The sequence below is a fragment of the Pseudorca crassidens genome, chromosome 3 (assembly GCF_039906515.1).
Source record: "Pseudorca crassidens isolate mPseCra1 chromosome 3, mPseCra1.hap1, whole genome shotgun sequence".
Classification (NCBI taxonomy): domain Eukaryota; kingdom Metazoa; phylum Chordata; class Mammalia; order Artiodactyla; family Delphinidae; genus Pseudorca; species Pseudorca crassidens.
The window spans coordinates 102,290,637-102,316,383 of NC_090298.1; positions in this window are offsets into that span (position 1 = coordinate 102,290,637).

Genomic DNA, 25,747 nt, shown 5'->3' on the forward strand with positions numbered 1-25,747 from the left:
CACAAGCAAGCCTTGGAGGTGACCCTTCACCTCCCCTCCCCCTCCCATATTAATCAAGAAGGACAGTCTCAGCAGACTGTCTTTACTGTACATAATTAAGCAGTTCTGAATGCTCAGTGAAACTCAAATGGGATGGCACGGAGCCTGGTAATATGACAGTTAATGGGATGAGACTAGCACTTATTCTGCCTCTATAATAAGCAAAGGCTTTTTGCTGTCCAACTGAGGATGGGAAGAGAAGGAAGCAGTCACAAAAGGTAATAACAGTGACAACGTGGGGCTGTTTGGCTCCGCTCTGTACCTTTTATGATTGTCGCCAAAAAGGAAAGTGCACCCGAACTGGAAGGGATTACCTCTTAATTATCGTTGCTCGGTGGCTGCAATAAGCAAAGGCTTTTACTTCTGTATAGCTGTGGATTGGTGTGAGAAGCATTCCCAGAAAATAACTCTAATGGGAAGGTTTATACCTCTTTACTCTTCTTCCTGCCTCCTGCAAGCCTTTAAGCTAGTTGAAGTTATTGCCTTAATCCTACTTCTTTGGTGATACGGATGTTTAAGAAAATGATGTGTTATTTTCCTTTTAGAGGATGGTCAACAAAAGTATGTGTCATAAATGACCATTTGCTAGGTCTGTGGCTTTCCTCTGCTGACCTGCACACACACACAAATAGCATCTTTCCTTCCCCTAAAGAAAGAAACTGGGTAAAATTACCTTCAAAGGAAGAAAAAATATGGTGACCGAAACCACCAGAAATGGTTATATTTAGCTGTATAAGCTTGGTATCACAAATTTAAAAGGCTCTTTGGCTTTGTCCATTGAACAACTTGGTAAAAAAAAAAAAATCTCTTTGTGCTGTATGAGCTGTGGGAATAACTGGCATAATGCAGTCATTAAATGATCCCGCCAAAGAGAAAACATATCAAACATTCATCTGAGAGGCAGCCATGCGGCACCAGGATTCTGTACTCTTGTGTTAGGAGACATCCCTGGGATGCAGAAATCTAAAGGAACAAAAACTGGCCCTGTATTCAGGAATGAGTCCAAGTGACTACTCTGAATCACTTAGAATGTAATTGTCTATAGAAAGATACTGAAAAGGGATCACTTAGATTACGGTTTCCAGGGAGGAAGCGGGTGGGGGTGGCCCGACAGTCTAGGATTTGTAAAAAGCTGAGATTTGGAGTTTGGGTTTGTATTTTAGGCTCTGCTGCTGACCTTCTGTGTTTCCTTTAGAAAGTGCCTTGATTTCCTGAAGGATAAAGGAGAAAAACCTCATTCAGTGACTTGAGGCTTTCAAATGAGAGGGAGTCATCAGTAGCCTGCCTAATCAGCATTCCAAATTCTCTCTCTTTAGGGATTGTGTTATAAGATTAGAGATGGCATTTGGCTCCTGAGACTGTTTTCTCTGGGTTTAGCGGAGAATGCAGGTGTGGTGCCCTAGAAGCTGCGGCTGGAAACACTGAGAAACACTCTGTTTTGGAAAGGTAACAATTTGAAGAACTGAAAACCTTCACTTCCTTTCCATAAGGACGAACAGAAGTCCTTTCATTCACATCCATCATATTTTATTTCAGATTCAGAAACCTTTTCAGTTCAGCAGAAATCTCAGCATATGTTATCCTGCTCCAAAACAGCAAACGGTGGCTTAAAATACATTCATGCATTTCAAATGCTTGCTCTCAAAACAATATATATATATATATATATATGTACACACACACACACACACACACACATTTCTACTCACATGGCTCCCATTTCAGCAATTTTGTAGGTTTTTTCCCCTTCTTTTCCTTCCCTTTGCTCTAAACTGTGCAAGCATGAAGCACATGTAAAGAGAATTCAAGAGCATTTTGTAATTCTTGAAAGGTTAATTGCACTATTTATAGACCAAACTGTAAAGCAAAAACCCTCCGCATGACCCTTCAGGGTCACCGTAGTAATAGCAACCTCAGTGGAGCCCTGACCAGTCATGAATTACTGTCTGTGATACTGAGAATGCTGACAGTTCAATCACAGCACTGTTTCAATAGAGAACTCCGTATATTTAAAGCGCTGATACTGTTTTCCCTCTAAATGACAGCCTTGACAGATGGGCCAAAAGCACCGCAGACGTTTGAACAAGGAAATAGAGAGGGAGCCTGCTGGAAGCTGGGCTTCACGCAGCCAGCCGAGAATGATGAATAAAGTGTGATTGTGTCTGACAGGTAGTAATATAACTATTCATTCACCATAGCACACCTGGAGCACACTATATTAAATGGTACAAGTTGGAGAGATTCTGGGACCAGAAAAGGAAGTGTGAAGAATCCCAGGCTGAGTTTTAGGTACAGCAAGACAAGAGGTCAGGGGTCAAGCAATATCAACTACCTCAGAGCAGGCTGTAATTAAATGATTTGCTTACTAAAGCGTTTTCACTGACATGTTGCCAGGATCATTACTTCAGCATGTCTGAACACTTAAAATAAAAGCAGCCTTTCCTCTCTCTCCCTCCCTGACAACTCCAGTTATTTCTTTTCTCATCTGAAGTCTCTTTCTCTTTTGCTGCTGGTATTGCTGCTGCTCCAAACCATCGTCGGAGAACAGTCGAGAGAAAGGTTGACCGGTCAAAGGGTCATCGTCCCTGGTACAAACAGCCCCTCCTGACCCCAGCGCGGTTCTGCTTGGACCAGGGCGTGGAGGCCAGTCATTGAGGGTCACATAACCGGTGGACGTTCACCCATGTGCGAAGCAGGAGCTGAGGACGTGGCAGGGGGAGAGGGTTGTGTCTGCAGACATTTGCCTTTTGCCTGGAAAGTCAGCAAAAACCCTGAGATGCTGCTGACTAGTCAAAGAATTATTTGCAAAGCAAAGCACAGAATGGGGGTGCAGGGTTCCAAGAGAGCAGGACTTTTTTTCAGAACTTGTGACCTCTTCTCCAACCTTCCACTACACACATGGCTAAATATTTCTCCACTTGCCTTAGCATTAATTTCTAATTACCATGTCCGACTGTCATGTTCTGAAAGCTTTATTCCCAGGAAGTATTGTCTCATCATAAAACAAGATTGAGCACGCTCTCAAATCTGCCATTTTAACTTTACTCATGTGTGTCTTATATAATAACATCTACAGGAGGAACGTAAAACGTCAGAGCTTAGACAGTGCTCTTTTATAATGTGTGTGTGTGTGTGTGTGTGTGAGAGAGAGAGAGAGAGAGAGAGAGAGAAAGAGAGAGAGAGAGAGAGAGAGAGAGAGAGAGAGAATATACACACACATTGTGTGATTAGAGGCTCCCTGATAAACAAGGAGCCTGTATTGGACCCTAGCTTGTTTCTAAGATCCTTGGGAAAGGAAACACTTGGTGGTGGCTTTTACATGGGCGAATGTTCAACAACTGCCGCCTCAGATTAGTTGTGCTTGTCACTTCCTTTATTCACAGGACCCCGTGAAGGCCAGGAAGGTTACACTGCTGCCATGGCTGTGCTATTTGGAGGGTCCCTCTGGGAGCCGAGATGCTGGTCACTTTTGTCTCCCCGCATTCCATTTTCTCTTCTTGTCTTTGTGGCTGATTTGGCTGGTCTGAAGCTGATTCCCTGACAGCAGGGTCACTGCCTATGCAGAAAGCTCTGTGTACCCGACTTCACCATTTCAGCTTTTCCTTTCTCATGAAAATGACATTTTTAAGAGGTGGAGTTTTCTTTTCCCAGCCTACTGCAGGGTGAAACTGTGGGCTTGACACTTAGAAAGGATTTTGCATGTGACCTCTCTGATTAGCTATGGAAAACAACGTCCAGTTAGAAGTGCCCCCGCCCCCAGCCCTGACAAGCCAGGTTTTTTGTCTCCTTCACACCCTTCTTCTCCAACTGGTATTCCTCAGCTCTTTTGAAATCCTGTTGGTTACTGGGTTATGGACATATCTTTTTCTGTGTCTTCATCTGTATCTACAGATCTCTATATATTTTATCTGTGTCATCTCAAGAAAGAATATTTAACAGCTCTTGGCTCTAATCTGGCCTCCAAAGAATACATTTTTGGGAACTAGGCAAAGTGCAGAATCCTATCTGGCAGGTCTCTTAAGAGAACTCAATTGAAAACTTACAGTAAAACTTCACTTTTTTTTTTTTTTTTACTTCTCAGTAAGATTTCTCCTCCCCATTAGTCTTCCTTGTGGGCATTTAGTATATATACTTTTAAAAGCCTAAACCAAATGTTTCTCCAAATGCCTCTCTGCCTTCTTTTTAAATGGACTCTAGTGTATGTAGTGAATTGAGCACAGTCATTGTGTGGCCTTGTATCTAATGCATATCCTTTTAAACTCTAGTTGAGAGGCTGCACAGTGCTTAGTGCTGCCAGTAAGGGGAAAGGGACTGTTTTGCAAAATAAGCAAATTGGATTATCCAGTGTATAAATAGGCACTCAGTCTTTTTTTCCCATGTAAATCAGGAAAAGCAATTTGCTTGTGTAGAAAAAACCAGCACCACTACTCACACCTCCCCCATCTTGGCTGGCATTGGGAGTTCATTATAGGTGAGGAAAAGGAATTTGTTAGCACCCATACGGGCTGGAGACAGTAATCAACTAATTTGTTTCCATTTTTCTGCAGTTTAAACATAGGAATTATGAAAAATATTCTTTTGAATAACCCAAAATCTTTTGTGTTACATTCATGTTAAGACAATAAAATGAACAACTGGGTTTCTAGATTCTTCAGGCTCCATTAAAGAAAAAAAACTACGTGCAAATTTGCCCAATAACTTGTGGTTAGTGAGAGTCAGACTGGGCATCACGAAGATGAATTAAACTTGGTTTCTTTTAAGAAACAGTGGGTCAGGGTTGCCATGGTGTAAATTGGGCATTATTTGAAATGAGACGCCATATCACTTCATTTGTGCATTGAAGAAAATTGCTGATTTTTAAGAACTGTTTTCATCTTTTTAGAGTAAACCTGAAGTGTAGTCAAAATTAGTATTCGCAATTGAATGGTCTTGGACACCATGCTGGTTAGGGCTCCTTTAATTATGGCTAAAAAGGTGAAATTATAGCATAGTAGAACTAAGAGAAACTTAGCAGTCATTTTTTCCTCTTCTTGTTCTAAGCGTGAAGGGGCAAAGCTCAAAGTTATAATGCTGCATGGTGGTTGGAACAAGCCAGCACCCACGTCTGCGACGTCTCTGTGGACTGCAGCGACGAAGAGATGAGCCACAAATTACCAACCTATCCAGAGAAATGTTACACACAATGGCTATAGAAAACAGTTTAAAATGTTTAGTTAGGAGTTTGCTTAAAATGTATAATGAGCCTACGTTATGATCCATACTTATTCTCACCCGCTTTCTCTTTGAACCATGTCACAGTTGGGCATTTGTTTTTTTATTCTTTCTTTTTTAAAAAAATTGTCATTGAAATATAGTTGATTTACAATGTCATATTAGTTTCAGGTGTACAGAAAAGTGATTGAGCTATATGTGTGTGTGTGTGTGTGTGTGTGTATATATATATATATATATATAATATATAAATTCTTGTTTTTACATTCTCTTCCATCATAGGTTATTACAAGATATTGAGTATAGTTCCCTGTGCGATACAGTAGGCCCTTGTTGGTTATCTATTTTATATAGAGTAGTGTGTGTATGTTTATCCCAACCTCCTAATTTATCCCTCCCCCCACCCCCATTTTTTATTCTTTCTATTCTTCCATCCCATTAGTCTGGTTGTCAGTCCTGGGTAGCTAAGCACAAAAAAATGAGGGAAAAAACACTGAAGTTTCTAAACAGGTGATCTTCAAAAAAAAAAAGAGAAGAAGAAAAGAAAGTGAGTATGGGGTGTAGGACAGATGTATAAATTATTAATCTTTGTATTCTTATTTCCGGTACATGGCTAGCTTGGGTAGGTTTTCTAATCTCCATTGCAGAATTTAACATAGGTACAGCCCATGGCTGCTATATCTAAGTATTCCGTATGTGAACGCCAATTAGGGATGCTTCCTGGCTGCCTCTCTCACTGTGCTGCTCCTCATGTTTGAGGTCTTGAGCAGTATTTGTAATCAAAGATTATGATTGGTGCACACAGTTCTGAGGAAGTGGTGTTTATAGCACTCCCCACATCAAGGGCAGCGGCCTCTGAAGCAAACCATGGTGTCCCCAGGCAGAATGAATTCAGGACTATAAAAACAAACTGAGCAGACAGCCAATAAAAAGGCAAAATCACATCTCTCCATAGTTTTAATTTACGGGGGCAAATTATAGGGGATAAACTGAAAAAAAAAAACAGATTTAATGACGCATTTTGCTTAATATTGTATTTTAAAGTGCAAATGGCATGCTTGTAATGGGGGAGAGAGAAAGGGGGAAAAACTGGTAAAAGAGCATTGTGCTAAAGCCTGCAGGTAAATATTAGGCTTAAAGATGAAAAGCTGCGTTTTGGGAAAGTGTTATTGATTGGAATTTTCTCTGCAAGTACCATTTTAGGACACATCTATAGGATTTATTCCATACAATAGAGGCTTGCAGTCACCATGTCAGGATCCGCCTTGCTTGGGCATCAGACTTCAATTAGATAATGACCATGGCAGGGAGTGAATAGCCAGAGAGTCATTCATCTTCCTCTGTACATGACACAGTGTAACGGGTGTTTCTGACAATCAGTGCACATTGAATTAGGTCATTGCTGAGTTTGTCGGGCTTTGAAAGAGTCTGTGCATTTACATGTGGTGATTTCACCAGCCCTTTTCTCTTCCCTCTCCCTCTTTGCAAACAGCACCTATTGTTTGGGAGCCCATATTGTAGTGGGGATCTGAATTTATGTCCACGGATTATAAGCAAGGGTTGCCACCACAGTCCATAATCAGCTCATGAGCATTCTGCTCATGTGAGCCTGTGTGAATACAATTTTCAGTGCCCTAATGTGACAGGTAATCATAAATTAGTATTTGCTTTAAAACAACAGCAGAGTACACAGCCTGCATGCTTAAGGAGAGTGACTCAGTAAGTAGTCCAGCTCTGTAATGAAGTGGGAGCTCATTAAACAGATGCTATCTATTTCACTGAGCTGTACAAGCAGCAAACAAACCAAATGGAAATGTTTCAACAGAACACTGCAGTCAACCAGGACAAGTTCAGGTTCATTAGCTGTGGCACCATCTATAGGAATTAGTCACAGTAATAATTAAATAGTTGCTTGCTAATTTATCATTTTACATTTGCTGCTACATTTGCATAATGTGTTGTGTCCCCTCCCTCATCTCTGGTTACATTAAAATGCCCTCATCTGCATGTAAAAACTGAAAACTGTGTGATTAAAAAAAAAAAGGCATCAGAAGCACCCCTATTTGGCAGTTGGCTGGTGATAACCTTGTTTGCTTCAAATATTTAAGCTGTGTCTCTAATATTGGCGTCGTGTCACTTTAACAGGCTGCACTTAGGAGGCCATCCTGGGAGGAGAGAAAGACCCAGACCTGTCTTTAAGCAACTAGGTGGTGAGTTGGGTGAAGTAGGAACTCAGCAGCCAGTATTGCTAAACTAACCTGCTGTTAGAAAGAGCTTGGCATGCAACTCTGTAATTTCAATGTCCAGAAATAACAAAGCTGTGGAGTGAGACTTAATGCCGTACAGCGATCAGGAATGGTTGCTCTGTGGGTTCCCTGGGGCCGTGTTGAGATGATCTGTCCTAATTGAGAAACAAAGTCATATGGTCTCTTTCATGTGAAGCACAGTCACTTAAAGCTGATGGAAAGTACCAAATTTCACTAGTTACAGAAGGATTTAGGTTTTTAGAGGGAGCTACTCAAAACCGTAGTGATCAGCACTAAAATGTCCATGAAGCCACAGGATTCAGGGGGCGAGGGACGGGGAGATTGTCAGGGTGTCGGAATGGGGCAGGGAGAGCCAAATTAGAACTAGAGAGAGATGCTGCTGCTTATATATGGTGTCTGGGTTTGCGTTGGTTGGCGAGGCGGTGATAAATTATTCAGTGGAACAACACAGAACAAAGACAATTTTTCAGGGTTTTCATTAATTATCCCTCATTGTTATTGATATGAGGTCCCTTTATAATGTAAAACAAATTACTGAATACTTTCTTTGTGTTCTTAATTCTCTTTCTCAGGGAACTCGGGTTTCACTAGCAGCCTAGAAATTGTGTTTTGGGTTGGAGTAGTGATCTGCAAAGCTAGGGATTCCTGAGAGACAGAAACCAAGAGTGAGGCAGACACCAAAAGCAAATTTTACTTCTTGTGTCTGTTTGATCAACGTTGGAGCACAGACAGAGAACATAGTCTTTTTTCCCCTCTTCATCTTTGTTGTGACCATTTGGAAACCCCATCTTTTTGGCAGTGTAAACTGATTAGGTATTCTGAGATTTTAAAATCCTTGTGAGTGTGTGTGTCTAAAATCTACCTTCTTGGTGTGCTGTGAGAGAAGGTGAAGACATTTGGAGAACATTAGTGGCCAATTAAAAATGAAGATGTGTAAACTGAGGAGAGACGAGAAGCACATTATGTTTATGATAGAACAAACAGGCAGTGGAAACTGCCATTCAGTTTGTTGGCAAGGGCCATTAGAGCTTTCTCAGGAAATCAAAACATACGCCTCGTTGCAAAGAGTCTCAGAATATGCATATTGCCTCTGTTTTGTCAGTAAATTTAGGGTAGTAGAACATGAATTTTTAAAAAATGGTAAAAAATTCATAGAGCGGTCATTCAAACACTTTATCTGTTCAGCAGCAACTTTTCCTTTCAGGAATCATCGCTCCTTTGCACAGAGAGGCTAAAAAGCGCATGGTCTCATATCCCAATCCCCAGGGGTAGGCACACTACCTGGGCTGGTCACCAGAGTACTCCATTCCCTGGCCCCAGTGATTGGCTCAGGGATGGTCACATGACCCAACAGGCCAATTAGAACCTTTCCTGAGAGCTTTGCTGGAGTTTTGGAAAGTCCGTTTCCTTGGGGACTGCTACCTATAAAGTTTTGAGCTGCCATGAGCTATCCTTAACCCTGTGTGGAAAGGGCTTTTCTGAAAATGCATCCAATGTGGAGAAAAACCAAAAGGAGAGACAGAGAAATGAGGGAGCCAATATTTTTTTCTTCTTTCTTAAGCCATTTTGTGACTATCTGCTAGGACTTGTAACTGGAAGAGTCCTGAATAACATAACATACTTACCCAAACCTTCATGTTATGATGGAAACTGAGGCACAGTTGGTAGAAATGCACCATCTATTAACTTGTAGCCCAGTCCCTTTTTCTCCTGTGCTGAAATCAGCATATTTTAGATTAGTTCTGTGGTCTGAATGAGTCCTTGTAAGTAATTTAGTGACTACTTATAATATGAAATAGTATTATCTCATATTATAGTAATCAGTAAAAATATCTATAAAAATACTAAACAAAGATGTAGTATTTGAAGCAACATATTCTTGGGGTCATTTTCAGAAAACCAAATCTTCCCTGTCCTTAGCTCAAACTCATCTTCAACATCTCCAAACTGGCTCCTGCCCTTTTCATGCCATCTTTATCTCCTTAACTTCTCCGCCTGACTCAGAGCTGTCTTCCTCCAGAAGACTTCTCCATTTCCACAGCCTTGGGGAGCCAATCCACCTATTGTATGGTTCATCATTTCCTTCTAAGTCTTATCACACTTGTTGCTTTACATTTTCCCCCCTGTGTTTATTTGACTACTATCAGTTCCCTCTACTACTAGACTTAAGCTCTTTGAGGGCAGTAATTGTATCTGCTTTTCTCCACCACAGTGTATCCCCAGACTTACATAGTACTTAGAACAATCAGGAGATATATCTATGTAGATATATCTACATCTAGCTAGCTAGCTAGCTATCTGTCTGTCTGTCTATAATGAATAACTGTGTTATGATAAGAGATATATTTGGTCTTTGCCCTTGGTTCCTGGGACAGTGATCCTAAAGCCCATGGAATTTCTTTAGTGATAAGAGTGTCTTTTGTTATTTTTAAGGAGCCTCTTTTGATCATATCTGAGTTTATGTTAATGAGATGACTTAGGATGGGGCCCCTATATACTCTCAAGATGGAAGTCCTGTGATTAGAAAGTCCAAGTGATTAGAACGTTGGAATTTTCAGCCCCACTCACCCAGCTCGAGGAAGGGGAGAGGGTCCTGAAAATTAAGGTCTGTAAGAACTCTTGAACAATGAGATTTTATGAACTTCCAAATTGACGAACATATCGATGTGCTGGGAGGGTGGTGCACCCCAACTCCACAGAGACAGAAGCTCCTGTGCTCAGGGCCTTTCCAAACCTCACCCTATGTACCTCTTCATCTGGCTGTTTATTTGTAGCCTTTTATTAAACTGTTACACATAAATAAAATGTCTTCCTGAGTTCTGTAAGCTGTTCTACTAAATTACTGAACCTGAGGAGGGGGTCCTGGGAACCTCCAATTTATAACCAGTTAGTCAGAAGGTGACTTGGGACTGGTGACTAGTATCTGAAGTGGGTACAGTCTTGTGGGACTTAACCTGTGGGGTCTGTGCTAACTCGGGGTAGTATCAGAATTGAACTGAATTCTTGGATAAAAAATTGATGTCAGAGAATTGGAATATTGGTTGGTGTCAGAGAAAACACCCCCAACAGCCTGATCACATAAAATTTCTAGATGAAAATCAATAAGCTACAATTGATGTTTTATTAAACAAGTTTTACATTTTTCAAATATGGTTAATAACTACACTGTGATTCAAATATAACTGCACTGTGATTCAAATAACCACACTGTGATAATGGTGATCTTTTGAATGCCAATGTTTAGTTAATATGCAACTTGGGAGATATTGATGGGCAATGTCAGTGATATTTTATAATAGTTGCTGTAAGATAGATCAACTATCTCAAAGTAAGAAGGCTTGAAGGATGCTACTAACTCGACCACCGGCTGGGTGAATATTCTAGGAAATAGAATTGACATTGATCTGAGTGTTTTATTACTGAATTTTTTAAAAGGTCACTTCAAATAACTAACCTTTACTTCCTAAGAAAATATATAAGGTTACTTGATTAGAGCTAAAGAGTAACTTATTTTGACTGTTTGGTTGAAAGAACAGGCAAGGAGTTTGGAAGGCCTGAAGTGTGTTTAAGCTTAGGCGTAGTTCTGGCAGTGCTATAATTCTAAGTTTCCCATTCATAAAATTTGGATGAATATTGCCTTACTATCACTTCCTATATCTTCACGGATATTAGGAAAAGAAGTTGGCCTTTAGCAATAATTTTAACTTCAAATTAAAGATAACCAGTGAATACAGAATGTTTTATTCTCCTTGTGTCTGTCTCTGCCACCACATGACAACTATGCACTAGAAGAATAGAAGTTCTGTTTAGATTCTAAAAATGTGATTGAGGGGCATAAAATTCCTTCTCTGCCTTACTTGGAATGTTGCTTCTGAGAACACTCCAGTGACTGTCATACTGAATCAACACCTTGGTTAAGTCCCTTATCTTCCCCTAGTTCAGGACTCTAATCATAAGATGGGATAGGACCATATTAAGGGGAATTTCCATGCAGTATGTGTTGTGCTGGGAGTGGTGAGTTAGCATTTGAAAAATAAATTAATAAGTAAATAAATTGATAAATAAAAATAAATAAATTGAATGATGATTGACTACAAAGCACAGCACCACTTGTACTGGATAGAATCAAATATTATTTTATCTTAAGGGCCAGGGTCTTGCAGTCCCTGCCAGGTTTCCTTAGTACTAATTTAGGGCCCATTTGAGAGAATAAGAGAAAGCACTAGAGCAGTGGTCATGATTAATATCTTGAACAGTTGTATATGACTGGAAGGATGGAAATACCTTCATCATTCTTGGTCTGGTTATATGTTTTCATTTTTAATCATCTCCAAATGCTTCTTTTTTTAAAGAAAAAGAAACTATATTTATTGGTCTCATAAGAGGTATATAATATGGTGATAATCACCACTTTTGACAGATCTAAATTCTCTAAATAGCTGACATTTAATCTATAGGCTGTGAATTCAGTCATCATTGCCAAAGAGAAATCAGCAAATTGAAGGAAGGTAGAGTATCTTTAACTGGTCAGTTAGTTTAACTGAACTAGGGACACCATTTAACCTTCCTTTGTTGGAAAAATATTTCCATTGAAGAATTTGCATGAGTACTTTATAAACATTTCTAGACCAGGAATTTTGGAAGAAGACAATTAGACTTGATATCATTAAATACATTTAGTAACTGGTCAACTATTTTACAGGTCTGAAAGTACTTCCTGCTTAGAAACCTGGTTCTACTTTTATGAAACAAATTCATGCAAGAAAGAGTCTGCACACATAGTGGGTGGGTTCATGTCTAGTAGTGCATTTCAAAACATGAACAAACCATGTGCAATAAGCCACTATTGACTACACTTTCTTATCTGCAATTTGTATTATTTTCTTGATGCTTCCACACAGCAAATATCTTTACCTGCAATTTGCCTAATGGCTAACATATTTTTTTGTAAGTGCAAAATTTGCATAGTAACCCTGTGATTTAGTTCTCTATTTTTCCATATATTGAACTTGTCTAAGTGCTTTGAAAAGTTTGCAGTGATGATTATTTGGATGTGATCAGTTTTATATTAATCAGGTATGATGCCTACGCAAGCAGTTTGAATTCCTAATTCTCTTAATTATATTCGTTATAGATTATGAAATTGCCTCATTTGATAATTTTACTTTGAGACCATGTTGAAAAATAACTAGGATGATCAATTCTGTTTAATACCTTCCCTTTAGTAAATTATTAGAATAAAATGATAACCAATAATAACTCAGAAGATATCTAAGATGATTCTGTTTATTGAAGTCATGTGCTTGTTCTCACTTAGAAAAAAACATCTCACTTGTTCAGGATTGATATCTCACTCCATTTGATTGATTGATTGATTGATAGATATAGATGGATGGATGGATAGATATTGGCGACTGAATTTTTGAGTTACCCAGCGATATAGAACTTCTTTGATTTGATAGCATATTACTGCTCTCTCTGTTTACCTTTAGAGGGTGACTTTTATGTGAATATATTCCAGAGGAAAATCAATGTCTCCATTTCTTTGGCCAAGTTTTGTAATGTCATTTCTTGTTCCTTAAAAAAAGCCACGAATTACCTAATGTCCTAAGAAAGAAGATGGAGCTTTTGGTCTTAAGATGTCATCTGAAAGACCCTAGCCAATCAATTTTGTGCTACCCAAGTTATCTGCCTTCAAAGGGTGAAGGACTGAGTTGAAGCTTTTGAGATTGGAATCTCTGGTTCCAGGGAAACTTGAGTATTTTGACCCTGAGGTCTCTACTGCTAAGCCGGTCCTCTAGCATCTGACAGGTCATATTTGTTGAATTCCATAACCTTGATCCTGGTCCTGTTCCCGTGTGAAATGTGTCATCATTTTGTTTGCTCCTAAAATGCATAACACATGAGGTAAAATATATCTGCTTCTCAGTAGCAGTCAAGCCACAGGAATTCTGAAACTTGGGTGACTGAAATGGCATTTTCAAGGTGCCAGATGTGTCTACATTAATAGCTTTCACATGGCAAGTCTGTCTAACCTCACAGTACAAGCCTTTTGTAGCAGTTATTGGCAATTTTTATATACAAGTAGATGGCTTTTCCAAATACACTGGATTTCAGTTCCTTAACTTCCTTTCTTCCAATTATCTTGACCACTACCCTAATTCACTTCAAGCGGGGGGGATACTGGAGAACTTCTCATTATCAATATCTACCACTTTTCCATATTTACAACTTGAAGTCTCTCCCTCTCCAACTGTAGCCTACTATCTTTCAACTTCACTCCTACTGGTACCATGACTGCAAAAAATATTTTCTCTCCAGGACCTATTGCCCACTGTTCCTTCCATTTCGTGATCCTTCACTTACCCTCTTATGTCCTTATTTGCATCCTCAATTAGATTAGGTTGTGTGGTCCACCCTTAGAATCATCCTTTGCATACATGCTCAACTCCCTTCAACTTCTTACTTTGCATAATCACCTAGCAAAACCCCATCCCTCGTTACATCCAACTCTGACTAATCGAAGCTGGCACCTGTTCATCTAAACGTGCCTTGGAGAAAAAACAAGCAAACTACTATGCTTCCTATTGTCGCTTTAAATTCATGCCATCTCAAGTTGGTTCTGAGTGCTACTTGGCAATCCTACTGCATTTCATTCTCCCACTTCATGGCCGGCTGTTTTATACCTTTTTTCCTCACAGTTACAACTCTGACTTCCCTATTATCACTATCATCTGTCAACTATGTTTTCTATTTATCTGAGAAAACAGAAGCAGAGTATTTCTTTGAGCCCCTACCACTATATCATTCCACCTACCAGCATCTGTGCCCATATACTCTGCTTTCCATGCTATTATTATGGATGAAATGTCCTTCCTCTCCCATTCTTCCATTTGTGGACCAGATTCCATTCCTTGTCATTCATCATTTCAGAATTCTCCTACTATTTCTCTTGCATCACCATTCTTTACCCTCTATATTCGGTCACTTACATCAGCACATACTATTCCTTTTTTTTTTTTTTTTTTTTTTGCGGTACACGGGCCTCTCACAGTTGTGGCCTCTCCCATTGCGGAGCAACAGGCTCCAGACGTGCAGGCTCAGCGGCCATGGCTCACGGGCCCAGCTGCTCCGCGGCATGTGGGATCTTCCTGGACCGGGGCACGAACCCGTGTTCCCTGCATCGGCAGGTGGACTCTCAACCGCTGCGCCACCAGGGAAGCCCCATACTATTCTTTTAAATTTAATTTTTGTTTTATACTATAGTTGGTTTACAATGTTGTGTTAGTTTCAGGTGTACAACAAAGTGATTCAGTTATACATATACATATATCCATTCTTTTTAAGATTATTTTTCCATATTACATATAGATTCTTTTTCCATATTAAAGAAAATTGGGTAGAATTCCCTGTGCTATACAGTACGTCCTTGTTGATTATCTATTTTATTTTATTTTTTTAACATCTTTATTGGAGTATAATTGCTTTACAATGTCGGGTTAGTTTCTGCTGTATATCAAAGTGAATCAGCTGTGTGTACACATATATCCCCATATGCCCTCCTTCTTGCGTCTCCCTCCCACCCTCCCTATCCCACCCCCCTAGGTGGTCAAAAAGCACCAAGCTGATCTCCCTATGCTATGCAGCTGCTTCCCACTAGCTATCTAGTTTACATTTGGTAGTGTATATATGTCAATGCTACGCTCTCACTTTGTCCCAGCTTACCCTCCCCCCACCACGTGTACTCAAGTCCATTCTCTTTGTCTTCGTCTTTATTCCTGTCCTACCCATAGGTTCTTCAGAACCTTTATATTTTTTTTAAGATTCCATGTATATGTGTTAGCATATGGTACTAGTTTTTCTGACTTCCTTCACGCTGTATGACAGACTCTAGGTCCATCCACCTCACTACAAATAACTCAATTTTGTTTCTTTTTATGGCTGAGTAATAATCCATTTTATATATGTGCCACATCTTCTTTATCCATTCATCTGTTGAGGGACACTTAGGTTGCTTCCATGTCCTGGCTATTGTAAATAGTGCTACAGTGAACATTGTGCTACATGACTCGTTTTGAATTATGGTATTCTCAGGGTATATGCCCAGTAGTGGGATTGCTGAGTCGTATAGTAGTTCTATTTTTAGTTTTTTAAGGAACCTCCATACTGTTCTCCATAGTGGCTGTATCAATTTACATTCCCACCAACAGTGCAAGAGTGTTCCTTTTCTCCACATCTCCAGCATATATTGTTTCTAGATTTTTTGATGATGGCCATTCTAACCAGTATGAGATAATATCTCATTGTAGTTTTGATTTGCATTTCTCTAATGATTAATGATGTTGCGCATTCTTTCATGTGTTTGTTGGTAATCTGTATATCTTCTTTGGAGAAATGTCTATTTAGGTCTTCTGCCCATTTGTGGATTGGGTTGTTTGTTGTTTTGTTATTGAGCTGCATGAGCTGCTTGTAAATTTTGGAGATTAATCCTTTGTCAGTTGCTTCATTTTCAAATATTTTCTCCCATTCTGAGGTTTGTCTTTTCACCTTGTTTATGGTTTCCTTTGCTGTGCAAAAGCTTTTAAGTTTCATTACATCCCTTTTGTTTTTATTTCCATTTCTCTAGGAGGTGTGTCAAAAAGGATCTTGCTGTGATTTATGTCATAGAGTGTTCTGCCTATGTTTTCCTGTAAGAGTTTGATAGTGTCTGGCCTTACATTTAGGTCTTTAATCCATTTTGAGTTTATTTTTGTGTATGGTGTTAGGGAGTGTTCTAATTTCATTCTTTTACATGCAGTTGTCCAGTTTTCCCAACACCACTTATTGAAGTGACTGTCTTTTATCCATTGTATATCCTTGCCTCTTTGTCACAGATTAGTTGACCACAGGTGCGTGGGTTTATCTCTGGGCTTTCTATCCTGTTCCATTGATCCATATCTCTGTTTTTGTGCCAGTACCATATTGTCTTGATTACTGTAGCTTTGCAGTATAGTCTGAAGTCTGGGAGCCTGATTCCTCCAGCTCTATTTTTCTTTCTGAAAATTGCTTTGGCTATTGGGGGTCTTTTGTGTTTCCATACAAATTGTGAAATTTTTTGTTCTAGTACTGTGAAAAGTGCCATTGGTAGTGTGATAGGGATTGCATTGAATCTGTAGATTGGTATGGGTGGTATACTCATTTTCACAATGTTGATTCTGCCAATCCAAGAACGTGGTGTATTTCTCCATCTGTTTGTATCATCTTTAATTACTTTCATCAGTGTCTTATAGTTTTCTGCATACAGGTCTTTTGTCTCCTTAGGTAGGTTTATTCCTAGGTATTTTATTCTTTCTGTTGCAGTGATAAATGGGAGTGTTTCCTTACTTTCTCTTTCAGATATTTCATCATTAGTGTATAGGAATGCAAGAGATTTCTGTGCATTAATTTGGTATCCTGCTACTTTACCAAATTCATTGATTAGCTCTAGTAGTTTTCTGGTGGCATCTTTAGGATTCTCTATGTATAGTATCATGTCCTCGGCAAACACTGACAGTTTTTCTTCCTTTCTGATTTGAATTCCTTTTATTTCTTTCTCTTCTCTGATTGCTATGGCTAAAACTTCCAAAACTATGTTGAATAATAGTGGTGAGGGTGGTCAACCTTGTCTTGTTCCTGACCTTAGTGGAAATGGGTTCAGTTTTTCACTTTTGAGAATGATGTTGGCTGTGAGTTTGTCATAGATGGCCTTTATTAAGCTGAGGTAAGTTACCTCTATACCTCCTTTCTGGAGAGTTTTTATCATAAATGGATGTTGAATTTTGTCAAAAGCTTCTTCTGCATCTATGGAAATGATCATATGGTTTTTCTCCTTCAATTTGTTAATATGGTTTATCACATTGATTGATATGTGTATATTGAAGAATCCTTGCATTCCTGGGATAAACCCCACTTGATCATGGTGTATGATCCTTTTAATGTATCATTGGATTCTGTTTGCTAGTATTTTGTGGAGGATTTTTGCATCTATGTTCATCAGTGGTACTGGCCTATAGTTTTCTTTTTTTGTGACCTCTTTGGTTTTGGTATCAGGGTGATGGTGGCCTCGTAGAATGAGTTTGGGAGTGTTCCTCCCTCTGCTATATTTTGGGAGAGTTTGAGGATAGGTGTTAGCTCTTCTCTAAATGTTTGGTAAATTTCACCTCTGAAGCCATCTGGTCCTGGGCTTTTGTTTGTTGGAAGATTTTTAATCACAGTATCAATTCAGTGCTTGTGATTGGTCTGTTTATATTATCTATTTCTTCCTGGTTCAGTCTTGGAAGGTTGTGCTTTTCTAAGAATTTGTCCATTTCTTCCAGGTTGTCCATTTCGTTGGTATATCGTTGCTAGTAATAAATCTCTCATGATCGTTTGTATTTCTGCAGTGTCAGTTGTTACTTATCCATTTTCATTTCTCATTCTATTGATTTGAGCCTTCTTCCTTTTTTTCTTGATGAGTCTGGCTAATGCTTTATCAATTTGTTTATCTTCTCAAAGAACCTGCTTTTACTTCTATTGATCTTCACTCTCGTTTCCTTCATTTCTTTTGCAGTTATTTCTTATCTGATCTTTATGATTTCTTTCCTTCTGCTAACTTTGGGGTTTTTTGTTCTTCTTTCTCTAATTGCTTTAGGTGTAAGGTTAGGTTTGTTTATTTGAGATGTTTCTTGTTTTTGAGGTAGGATTGTATTGCTATAAACTTCCCTCTTAGAACTGCTTTTTTTTTTTTTTTTTTTTTTTAACGTTACACGGGCCTCTTACTGTTGTGGCCTCTCCCATTGCAGAGCACAGGCTCCGGATGCGCAGGCTCAGCGGCCATGCCTCACAGGCCCAGCCGCTCCACGGCATGTGGGATCTTCCCGGACCGGGGCACGAACCCGTGCCCCCTGCATTGGCAGGCGGACTCTCAACCGCTGCGCCACCAGGGAAGCCCTAGAACTGCTTTTGCTTCATCCCATAGGTTTTGGGTCATTGTGTGTTCATAGTCATTTGTTTCTCGGTATTTTTTAATTTCCTCTTTGATTTCTTCAGTGATCTCTTGTTTATTTAGTAGCATATGTTTAGCCTCCATATGTTTCTATTTTTTAAAGTTTTTTCCCTGTAATCGATACCTAGTCTTACAGTGTTGTTGTTGGAAAAGATACTTGATACAATTTCAGTTTTCTTAAATTTACCAAGGTCTGATTTGTGACCCAAGATATGATCTATCCTGGAGAATGTTCCATGAGCACTTGAGAAGAAAGTGTATTCTGTTGTTTTTGGAAAGAAATGTCCTATAAATATCAATTAAGTCCATCCTGTTTAATGTGTCATTTAAAGCTTGTGTTTCCTTATTTATTTTCATTTTGGATAATCTGTCCATTGGTGAAAGTGGGGTTTTAAAGTCCCCTACTATTATTGTGTTACTGACAATTTTTCCTTTTATGGCTCTTAGCATTTTCCTTACGTATTGAGGTGCTCCTATGTTGGGTGCATAAATATTTACAATTTTCATATCTTCTTCTTGGATTGATCCGTTGATCATTATGTAGTACCCGTCTTTGTGTCTTGTAATAGTCTTTCTTTTAAAGTCTGCTTTTTCTGATAGGAGAATTGCTACTCCAACTTTCTTTTGATTTCCATTTGCATGGAATATCTTTTTCCACCCTTTCATTTTCAGTCTGTATGTGTCTCTAGATCTGAAGTGGGTCTCTTGTAGACAGCATATATACAGGTCTTGTTTTTGTATACATTCAGCCAGTCTATGTCTTTTGGTTGGAGCATTTAATCCATTTACATTTAAGGTAATTATCAATATATATGTTCCTATTACCATTTTCTTAATTGTTTTGGGTTTGTCATTGTAGGTCTTTTGTTTCTCTTGTGTTTCCTACCTAGAGAAGTTCCCTTAGCATTTATTTTAAAGCTGGTTTGGTGGTCCTGAATTCTCTTAGCTTTTGCTTATCTATAAAGGCTTTCATTTCTCTATCAAATCTGAAAGAGATCCTTGCTGGGTAGAGTAATCTTGGTTGTAGGTATTTCTCTTTCATCACTATAAATATGTACTGACACTGGCTTGCAGAGTTTCTGCTGAAAGATCGACTGTTAAGCTTATGGGGATTCCCTTGTATGTTATTTGTTGCTTTTCCCTTGCTGCTTTTAATATTTTCTCTTTGTATTTAATTTTTGATAGTTTTATTAATATGTGTCTTGGTGTGTTTCTCCTTGGATTTATTTGGATGGGACTCTGTGCTTCCTGGACTTGATTGACTATTTCCTTTCCCATATTAGGGAAGTTTTCAACTATAATCTCTTCAAATATTTTCTCAGTCCATTTCTTTTTCTATTCTTCTTCTGGGACCTCTAAAATTCGAATGTTGGTGCACTTAATGTTGTCCCAGAGGTCTCTGAAACTGTCCTCAATTCTTTTCACTCTTTTTTTCTTTACTCTGCTCTGTGGTAGATATTTCCACTATTTTATCTTCCAGGTCACTTATCCGTTCTTCTTTCTCAGTTTTTCTGCTATTGATTCCTTCTAGAGGATTTTTAACTTCATTTATTGTGTTGTTCATCATTGCTTGTTTGCTCTTTAGTTCTACTAGGTTCTTGTCAAACATTTCTTGTGTTTATTCTATTTCCAAGATTTTGTATCATCTTTACTATCATTACTCTGAATTCTTTTTCAGGTAGACTACCTATTTCCTCTTCATTTGTTTGGTCGGGTGGGTTTTTACCTTGCTCCTTCATCTGCTGTGTATTTCTCTGTCTTCTCCTTTTACTTAACTTAATGTGTTTGGGGTCTCCTTTTCACAGGCTGTACGTTCATAGTTCCCATTGTTTTTGGTGTCTGCTCCCAGTGGGTGAGGTTGGTTCAGTAGGTTGTGTAGGCTTCCTGGTGGAGGGGACTGGTGCCTGTGTTCTGGTGTATGAAGCTAGATCTTGTCTTTCTGATGGGCAGGACCACATTCAGTGGTGTGTTTTGGGGTGTCTGTGAACTTATGATTTTAGGCAGCCTCTCTGCTAATGTGTGGGGTTGTCTTCCTAGTTGTTTGTGATGGGGTGTCTTGCTAGTTGTTTGTGATTAGGTGTCCAGCACTGGAGCTTGCTGGTTGTTGAGTGGAGCTGGGTCTTAGCGTGAGATGGAGATCTTGAGAGAGGTCTTGCCAATTGATATTACATGGGGCTGGTATGCCTCTGGTGGTCCAATGTCCGGAACTTGGCTTTCCCACCTCAGAGGCTCAGGCATGACACCCAGCCCGAGCACCAAGACCCTGTCAGCCACACGGCTTTTGGGAAGTCTGAGGTGTTCTGCCAGCCTTCAGTAGGTGTTCTATAGGAGTTATTCTACATGTAGATGTACTTTTGATGTACTGTGGGGAGGAAGGTGATCTCCACATCTTACCCCTCCACAGTCTTGAAGGTCCTCTCTTGTATCATACAGAAAAGTAATTCCAGGTGAATCAAGCTCAACTAATCAATCACCCACTAACAACACAGGAGAATATCTTCATTATCTCAGAGTAGGGAAATATGCGAGATATGTTCATTTTCTGCTGCTCCTGGATGAATTCTGAGAAGTGTGAAGAATAAGCTTGGAGTGAATCACAACCTGCTCCTTTCTGAGTTTTTCTGCATCTGTTGTGAAGCTCTGTTGAGGATGGTCCCTCTTAGATGGGCTGTTCTTCCAGGTGTGACTCCTGTCCCCACCTTCCTGCCACAAAAGAGCTGTTTTTTCCAGAGATGCTGAGACTTAAGCCTTGGGTGCGAACCCTCCAAGCCCGCAAGTCGGAAAGGGCGGAAGTCAATATCGATTTTATATAGAGTAGTGTGTATATGTTAATCCCAAACTCCTAATTTATCCCTCGCCAGACTTTTCCCCATTGGTAACCATAAGTTTGGTATTGAAGGCTGTGAGTCAGTTTCTGTTTTGTAAATAAGTTCATTTATATAATTTTTTCAGATTCTACATATAAGTGATATCATATGATATTTGTCTCTGTCTGACTTACTTCACTTAGTATGATAATCTCTAGGTCTATTCATGTTGCTGCAAATGGCAATATTTCATTTTTTAATGACTGAGTAATATTCCATTGTATCTATGTACCACAACTTCTTTATCCTTTCCTCTGTCAAAGGACATTTAGGTTGCTTCCATGTGTTGGCTATTTTAAATAGTGGTGCAGGGCTTCCCTGGTGGCACAGTGGTTAAGAATCCGCCTGCCAGTGCAGGGAACACAGGTTTGTGCCCTGGTCTGGGAAAGTCCCACATGCCGTGGAGCAACTAAGCCCATGCGCCGCAACTACTGAGCCTGCGCTCTGGAGCCTGTGCTCCGCAACAAGAGAAGCCACCACAATGAAGAGTAGCCCCGGCTTGCTGCAAGTGGAGAAAGCCTGCCTGCAGCAACAAAGACCCAACACAGCCAAAAATAAATAAAAATAAAATAAATAAATAGTCTTGCAGTGAATATTGGTGTGCATGTATCCTTTTGAACCATGGTTTTCTCTGGATATATGCCCAGGAGTGGGATTGACAGATCATATGGTAGTTCTATATTTCCTTTTCAAGGGAACCTCCATACTGTTCTCCATAATGGTTGTACCAATTTACATTGCCACTAACAGTGTAGGAGAATTCCCTTTTCTCCACACCCTGTCCAGCATATATTGTTAGTGGACTTTTTGATGATGGCCATCCTGACCAGTGTGAGGTGATACCTCATTGTAATTTTGATTTGGATTTCTCTAATAATTACAGATGTTGAGCATCTTTTCATGTGCTTTTTGACCATCTGTATGTCTTCTTTGGAGAAATGTTTATTTAGGTCTTCTGCCCATTTTTTTTAATTGGGTTTTTGTTTTTTTCATATAGAGCTACATGAGCTGTTTGTATATTTTGGAGATTAATACCTTGTCAGTCACTTCATTTGTGAGTATTTTCTCCCCTTCTGTGGGTTGTCTTTTCATTTTGTTTATGGTTTCCTTTACTGTGCAAAAGCTTTTAAGTTTCATTAGGTCCCATTTGTTTACTTTTGTTTTTATTTTCATTTCTCTAGGAGGTGGATCAAAAAAGGTCTTGCTGCAATTTACATCAAAAAGTGTTCTGCCTGTGTTTTCCTCTAAGAGTTTTATAATATCTGGTCTTACATTTAGGTCTTTAGTGCATTTTAAGTTTATTTTTGTGTATGGTGTTAGAGAATGTTCTAATTTCATTCTTTTACATGTAGCTGTCCAGTTTTCTCAGCACTACTTACTGAAGAGACTGTCTTTTCTCCATTGTATATTCTTGCCTCCTTTCTCATAGATTGACTGTAGGTGAGTGGGTTTATTTCTGGGCTTTCTTTCCTGTTCCATTGATCTGTCTATCTGTACCAATACAATACTGTTTTGATGACTGTAGCCTTGTTGTATAGTCTGAAGTCAGGGAGCCTAATTCCTCCAGCTCCGTTTTTCTTTCTCAGTATTGCTTTGGCTATTCGGGGTTTTTTTTATGTCTCCATACAGATTAAAAATTTTTTTGTTCTAGTTCTGTGAAAAATGCCATTGGTCATTTCATAGGGATTACATTGAATCTGTAGGTTACCTTCGGTAGTATAGTAATTTTGACAATATTGATTCTTCCAATCCAAGATCATGGTATATCTTTCCATCTGTTTGTGTCATCTTCAGTTTCTTTCATCACGCTCTTATAGTTTTCAGAGTACAGGTCTTTTGCTTCCTTAGATAGGTTTATTCCTAGGTATTTATTCTTTTTGATGCAATGTTTAAATAGGAACGTTTCCTTATTTTCTCTTTCTGATCTTTTGTTGTTAGTGTATAGGAATGCAAAGATTTCTGTATATTTTGTATTCTACAACTTTACCAAATTCATTGTTGAGCTCTAGTAGTTTTCTGGTAGCATCTTTAGGATTTTCTATGTATAGTATCATGTCATTTGTAAAGTGACAGTATTACTTCTTCTTTTCCAAATTGGATTCCTTTTATTTCTTTTTCTTCTCTGATTGCCATGACTAGGACTTCCAAAACTGTGTCAGATAAGAGTGGTGAGAGTGGACATCTTTGTCTTGTTCCTGATCTTAGAAGAAATGCTTTCAGTTTTTCACCATTGATGTTTGCTGTGGGTTTGTCATATATGGCCTCTATTATGTTGAGGTAGGTTCCCTCTATGCCCATTTTCTGAAGAGTTTTATGATAAATTGGTGTCGAATTTTGTCAAAAACTTTATCTGCATCTATTGAGATGATCATGTGGTTTTTATTCTTCAGTTTGTTAATGTGGTGTATCACAGTGGTTGATTTTATGGCTATTGACAAATCCTTGCGTCCCTGGAATAAATCGCACTTGATCATGGTGTATGATACTTTTGATGTATTGTTGGATTTGGTTTGCTAGTATTTTGTTGAAGAGTTTTGCATCTATGTTCATCAGTGATATTGGCCTGTAACTTTCTTTGTTTGTGGTGTCTTTGGTTTTCGTATCAGGGTGATGGTGATTTCATAGAAAGAGTTTGGGAGTGTTCCTTTCTCTGCAATTTTTTGGATGAGTTTGAGAAGGATAGGTATTAACTCTTCTCTAAATATTTGATAGAATTCACCTATGAAGCCATCTGGTCCTCGACTTTGGTTTGTTAGAAATTTTTAAATCACAGTTTCAATTTCAGTATGAGTGATTGGTCTGTTCATATTTTCTATTTCTTCCTGGTTCAGTCTTGGAAGATTGTACCTTTCTAAGAATTTGTCCATTTCTTCTAGGTTGTCCTTTTTATTGGCATAGAGTTGCTTGTAGCAGTCTCTTAGGATGCTTTGTATTTCTGCGGTGTCTGTTGTAACTTCTTCTTTTTCATTTCTAATGTTATTGATTTGAGTCCTCTCCCTCTATTTTTTTTTGATGAGTCTGGCTGAAGGTTTATCAGTTTCGTTTATTTTCTCAAAGAACCAGCTTTTAGTTTTATTTATCTTTGCTATTGTTTTCTTTATTTCTATTTCATTTATTTCTGCTCTGATCTTTATGATTTCTTTCCTTCTACTAACTTTGGATTTTGTTTGTTCTTCTTTCTCTAGTTCCTTTAGATGTAAGGTTAGATTGTTTATGTGAGATTTTTCTTGTTTCTTGAGGTAGGATTGTATTGCTATAAACTTCCCTCTTAGAACTGCTTTTGCTGCATCCCATACATTTTGGATTGTCATGTTTTCATTGTCATTTGTCTCTAGGTATTTTTTGATTTCCTCTTTGATTTCTTCAGTGATCTCTTGGTTATTTAGTAACGTATTGTTTAGCCTCCATGTGTTTGTTTTTTTATGTTTTTTTCCCTTTAATTTATTTCTAGTCTCATAGTGTTATGGTCAGAAAAGATGCTTTATATGATTTCAATTTTTTAAAATTTACTGAGGCTTGATTTGTGACCCATGATGTGATCTATCCTGGAGAATATTCCATGTGCACTTGAGAAGAAATTGTAATCTGCTGTTTTCTGATGGAATGTCCTATAAATATCAATTAAATCTATCTGGTCTATTTTGTCATTTAAAGCTTGTGTTTCCATATTAATTTTCTGTCTGGATGATCTGTCCTTTGATGTAAGTGAGGTGTTAAAGTCCCCCACTATTTTTCTGTTACTGTTGATTTCCTCTTTATAGCTGTTAGCATTTGCCTTATGTATTGAGGTGCTCCTGTTGGGTGCATGTATATTTATAATTGTTATATCTTCTTCTTAGACTGATCCCTTGATCATTATGTAGTGTCCTTCCTTGTCTCTTGTAACATTCTTTATTTTAAAGTCTATTTTATCTGATACGAGTATTGGTACCCCAGCTTTCTTTTGATTTCCATTTTCATGGAATATCTTTTTCCGTCCCTTCACTTTCAGTCTGTATGTGTCCCTAGGTCTGAAGTGGGTCTCTTGTAGACAGCATATATATGGGTCTTGTTTTTGTATCCATTTAGTGAGCCTGTGTCTTTTGTTTAGAGCATTTAATCCATTAACATTTTAGGTAATTATCAATGTCTGTGTTCATGTTACCATTTCTTACTTGTTTTGGGTTTGTTTTTTGTAGGTCCTTCTCTTCTCTTGTGTTTCCCACTTAGAGAAGTTCCTTTAGCATTTGTTGTAGAGCTGATTTGGTGGTGCTGAATTCTCTTAGCTTTTGCTTACCTGTAAAGGTTTTGATTTCTCTGTCGAATCTGATGAGATCCTTGCTGGGTAATCTTGGTTGTAGGTTCTTCCCTTTCATCACTTT